Source organism: Lonchura striata, chromosome 1, assembly GCF_050655825.1.
Source record: "Lonchura striata isolate lonStrDom1 chromosome 1, ASM5065582v1, whole genome shotgun sequence".
Lineage (NCBI taxonomy): Eukaryota > Metazoa > Chordata > Aves > Passeriformes > Estrildidae > Lonchura > Lonchura striata.
The window spans coordinates 61,499,707-61,505,783 of record NC_140703.1 but is presented as its reverse complement, the minus strand read 5'-3'; positions in this window follow the sequence as shown (position 1 = coordinate 61,505,783).

Genomic DNA, 6,077 nt, shown 5'->3' with positions numbered 1-6,077 from the left:
TGAGTCTTTTCCAGGAAATGATAATTTACAAGCTTTTGAAACTCGTACTCCCCCCTTCACTAGTCAGAAAGTACGACCTAGTTTAAGTTACAGCTTGAAGATGTGACCTAGTTTCACAGGTAGCCTGCACACACTGAACTCAGCATTGTAAAATCTGGGAATCTTTTCTTCACAAAAAGTGAGTTGGATTGTTGGCTTGGATCATTGCTCCTTTTAATCTGACCCCTGAAAACTTAACAGCATCGCTTAATTTAGAAAGATCAGGGAAGAAAAAAAACAACTTAGAAGTAATTGATATCCTCGATTTAGTTCCAATGATTAAAAAAGGCACGAGGCACTGTAGATCTCTGCAAAGGATGATAATCTGAGGACCAGTTAAAGACCTCTCCACCACTGAAAGCACAGCTGGGTAGCCCTGTGGTTGGGAAGCTTGAGCACAAATAGTGGTTGGCACTGCTGACATGGGAACAACCTGGGAGAAACATAGTGTGGTGTGGGGAGGGCACAGATGCCAATTTTTTCCATCTCACACAAACAATATACAATGAAGGAGGAAAATGTTTCCTTGCTTTTCTAGTCTCTCTAATTCATGGCTGAATATTTAAGCACCTCTGAACATTGAGCAAACACCCTGTTTTATACAGACCCTGGATGTATTTGTGGCTTGATGTTAGCACAGCAGTTGGCCTGTTACCCCTGGGGCAGAGAGCATACCCCGGGGTATGCTTTCTCTTTACTTCTCTACTTGGAACTTGCCCAGATGGGCGCAGTTCTAAACATGTCCAAAATAGCAAAATATGTACCCTAGAAAGCAAAGACAGATGGTGAGGGTGGATCTTCTACATGGAAATGATCCGGCAGCTTTTCTGGAAGGAGCTTTTCTCTTAAATGCTCTGATTCTAGCAGAGCACATCACAGCTCTAGCAAAGGCATCAAAACCTTCATGAACTTGTCCTAACTGCTGATGACCATTTGCAGAGATCTCCATGTGGTTTCCCACTACTTTTCCAAGTTTTTCACTGCATTAAATAAGGTTCTGCCTTAAACACTCTAAATACCTGAGAGCAGTGCTCATTGTCACAGCCAAGCAGATGAACAAGAGGAATAATACTAGAGAGAAAAGTTTGTATTTTTTTACCAAGGGAGCACTGCTGTAAATAAAATGGAGGTTCCTCTATGTTGATAGTTACACATAATCATATCCATCACATCAGTGGCTTTGGGGTGATGAGCCAGACTTCCAACAAATGTCTCACTTCTATAGCAGAAGAAACACCTAAACATGCAGCACTGAAATTTAGGAGTAATACAGAATTTGAGCCTTCAGAGGCACATACTGAGTTAATTTTCCTGTTAAGAAAAATTAATGCCCTACAATATGAGTATGGGGGAGCCATAGGGATGATTATGTGTCATCTCCTTTGCACATAAGTAGAAATGAGTTAGGTGAAAATGGTATTGCAAAGGTTACTTGCATCACCTAAATCTAGGTCACATCATGAAATTCAAAGAAAATTTCTGAGTTTACCAATATATTTTTAGCAAATACCACATTTCCAAGTACGCAGGAGTTGATAATACGAGAAATACCACTATTTCGGTTAGCCCGGTCTTTTCTCACTTTAATATTAGCCCTGTGGTGAACTTTTGGATAAAGGTTATATAATGTGAAATAAACATGTAGAAAGGGCCTTGGTCTAGCCCAAACTTGGCTGCCTGTCTCCCTGGCTGAAGCAGCATGACACTCCCTGTCACCTTCCGTCCTGTTTTACTCTCTGTGAGAAGCTGACCAGGGTGTGCTGGTCTTGATGTTCAACCCAAACTACTGACTCCAAACAAAAGCCAACAATGAAAGATAATTCATTGGTAACCATTGGGCAGCATCAACTATAATTACTTTGAGAGGAGGAGCTGGTATTAAACCCATGGTACATTCTTGGTGTTGGTCCTTATTTTAGTGGCTCTTATAGTCTGTTATTTTTTCCTCCCTCTAATGGCCAAGAGGGAGAGGAGATCCTGCCCTGGCAGTGGGAACTTGCTCCAGCAGACTCTTTGGTAACTGGCCCATTCCCATTGTTGATTCAGACTGTCTCGTGTTGGGAACAAACCCACATTCATATACTTTTTCTTTTTCTGTAAGAACTTAAATTACTTTTCATTGAATGTGTCTCCAGCCCATAATGGTCATAAAGGCCATCTGCGCTCCCGGGCATTTGGCTCGCAAGAGGAGCAGCGGATGCTGACTCGAGCCTCCGTTCAGTTTTGTAAGCATCACCAATACCTGGCAAAAACAACACTAGTAGAACAAAAAAAGCCTCCTTACCACTAAGGCACAATTTCTGCCTGGGTCTTATTTTACACAATACCAGTGCCTTAGAGATGGAAGTATGGAAATCTCTGCAAGTCAGGTGTTTCATATTTCTTCTCTCACTAGATTATAACCTCAAAACTTGGCATGGAGCAACTAGAAACCCTTGTGCCTATTGCTGGTCTGTTCCTGGCTGGGATGCTGACAAAAGATGGGTCATTCTGGACATTTTATGAGCAAAGATACTTCCACCACTTATTCACTTGTTGTAGATGTTGTCAGAGACATTTGGCATAATCCCTTTAACACAGGCACGAAAATGCCCAAACAAGTTAATAATCTTTATTCATAACAGACCTCACAATGGGTACAAAAACAATGTATGTCACCAATGAGCAAGTATTATTCTCAGGGCTGTATTATCCTCAGTTACACATACACTGTAGGTGCTAAATTTGAAATAGATATAATAGAAGAAACATTTATTTGCATTACTGCTTTGTATTAAAGAAGTTTTTACTGCACAGTGGCAAATATTAAATATATATATATAGCATATATCAAAATAGTGACCAGCCAAAAAAAGGCTTAAAAAGAAAGTGTCTCATATAAAACTATTTATGATAATGTTACTGATGGCAGCATGAAAACATCCACTGATTTAAAACTGGGAAGCTCAGCCCTTTCTTACCAGTGCTATATTAACCAGGATTAATAAAACTGAATGAATTGTAACAAGCAATTTATGTATTTTGGAGGAATTTTTCACATTCAGCAAGTCTCACAGCACAGCTGGGCCAATAGAGTTCTCAATTATCTTTTTTATGTGAGCTGCTTTGTTTCACAATCACACACATCAGCAAAATTCTGCAAGTATGCAGATGGTATATACCAGAGGACAAGAGCAAAATTGAGGAAATTTGTTTAGATATTTTCAAATAAATCATGGGGCATTTTGAATTGGTTCATATTTTGGGGAAAAAAAGTTTTTTAAATGTAATTTTAAGCCAAACTGAAAAAAAAATAGATAACAAAGCAAGAACAGAATAAAGTGCTACAGGAAGCAGAATGCTGGACTGTAGTCCAATATATTTGTGAGTGAAAAATAGTAATCATAATACTACTTTTTATATATATAATAAGACTAATGAGGTTTTAATAAAATTCTCTCTTTTTACATAATGGTATGATAGGTCTGTCAGATTTGAGAGAAAAATGCAGATTCACATAAATAGTAACTCAATTACACATTTATAGATGACAGGTGACAAGAGGCAGTGATTTCAACAGTTGCTCTCAGGAAATAGTAAGCAAATTAAAAATACTTTGTGCTACCAAAGTATTCTCAAATTTATTCTTTCTTATTGACAGTGATAGATTAAAAAAAAAAAAAAAGGCAAAAAAGGGGCAGAGACTCAGTCCTGCACCTTTGCTGCCCACACAGGTTTATTTTAGCTCTTATGCCAGCCCTGTTTGACCTGCTTGGAGGAGCCCCCTCTGTTGAGCCCTGAGCCATGCAGCACATATGCTCAGTTTCATGTGATAAAAACACAACTTAGTGGCTTGCAGCTTGGTAGGATCTCCTGCTTAAGAGGGAAGCTGGCTTAAGCTGCAAGGCTGTCTGCCACTCAGTGCCTCGTAACTCCAGCCCTCTTCCAGTTAGCAGGACAGAAATAACCTAACTATCCATTTCCAGAACTGCAGATGTTTTCCCAGAGAAAGATCTGGAGCCATGATGAGTGATAAAACATTAAACCAGATGGATCTTGTTTTGTTTTAGATGTGTCACTGCGTGTGATACTGCACTTCAGAAAAAAAAAAAACCAAAAACAAACAAAAAAAAAAAAACATTTAGTGACACTAACATTGCAAAAAGCTACAGGTCAAGCAGGGAGCTAGTCAAATTTCAGTGTAACAGAAAACTTTATATCTGGGAGGTTTACACAGAAAAAGAGTAGTCAATGTGCAAATGGTTGCTAACTAAAGCAATGTCACGTGTTATTGGTTCTCAGAGGCCATAATAAGTATGTACAGGTTACATTTGCTGTAAATCAATTCACTGGGATGCCAGCAGGGTGGAGAGCCCATGCTGGGGTCAGAGCAAGCACAACAGTAAACTACGGACAAGCAAGGTAGGTCTGCTCCACTCTGCATTCACAGCCAGCATCTGTGGTGAACTGATTTTATCTGTGATATCCAGGGAAGGTTGTGATTATGGCCATGTGTTTGCTTGTGATACAGTAAGGAAAAAAATTCCAAACACTACACTCATTCCAATTAACAGAAAAAAGTAGGTTAAAATCCTTCAAACTGGTGAGATATGAAGTTAAAAAATTATATACAAGAGTATCTGAATCTCACAAAAAGTTATCTGCCATGTGATCATGTTTCAGTGCCTCCAAAATCTATCACCTATCGTGGAGGGGATGAGGGGAGGAGATCCTCTTTGTGAATCTTCCCCTTAAGGAGCTGGCGTCCTCAAAGCCACCCACCAGGCATCCTTACTTAACTGCTGATAATACAAACATGTAGGGAATCTACAGGATGAGGAAGCAGCCACATCATGATCCCATCCAGAAGGCTGGGAAAATGAACCTTCTCATTTTGTGACTTGCAGCATGTAGGGAGCTGAAAGCAATTGGAGTTCCTGCTTGTCTTCTGTCACAGCCAAGCATAAATGGATTGGCACTTGGTGATGTGCAGTCTGGGGAAAAGCAGCATGGCATAAGAGAGCAGGCAGCAAAACAGCACATGACTCAAGTGCTGAACAAATGCAAGGAAAATACGCCCTCCCTAAACTTCATAAAATGGATTGTGAACAGATAGCACCAAATCAAAGATACCCAAGCCCTCACCTCCACCCCAGCACAAATATTTCCTTGGAAGCACAACTAGAAACCCCAGCACATCCATACTTAAGGTTAAAAAAAATCAGAAAAAAATATTTGGAGTTGCCAAGAAGTTTTTGAAATCTGATTCAAACAACCTCAAGCTGACACAGGTTTCTCAGCTTTCCAAGACTGAGCTTTTTGGAGCTAGTCGCAAATGGAGATATTAGGCAACGGTATAGGATATACAGGATTAGACTCCAGTGAGATAAAAAAAAATAAACAGTTGGCAAAATATGCAGGTTGTGGTCCCAAATACAGCAACCAGGAAATACTGGACAAGGCACCAATACAGAGAGGGAGAAAGAACAAGAAATTGCCTATGTATAAGAGCATTTTCTGGTTTAGGTGTGATTTTTCTCCAATCACCGCAGTAAAATGCTGCACACAGCCATCTATATTAAGTTCTGCTGCAGACTAAATTTTTTTAACAGCAGAATACAAACATGTGGTTATTGTCTGGAGCCCTCCAAAACTGGTACATCAAGCCAAAGGGCAGCACAGACTGCTTTGTGTGTCCAACCTGCTGGTTCCTTATTCGCCAGCTATTTTTCTTCATTCCTATCCAGCTCAGTCCTGGCACCAGTGGTTCAAAAATCTTTTTGAAAAACAAAATTCTTGTTTTTTCCTATGAAAAAGCACAGCAAAGCTACCTGAAAGTGGGCCAAAAAAGGGGGAGTATACCTAAATCTGAACAAAGGCATTTGCTATCACAAGGAAAAGGAGCTGTAAGTCAGTAAGACTGGGGTGAGCAGAACATACTGGCAGCTGGAAGAAGCCAGAGAAAAGGAAGTGGGATAGACAGAAAAAGAAACAGCCACTGGCTGGAGCAAGCTTGGGAAGGAGGGGGGGAGGAGTACCCAGGTGCCAAAATATGCAAT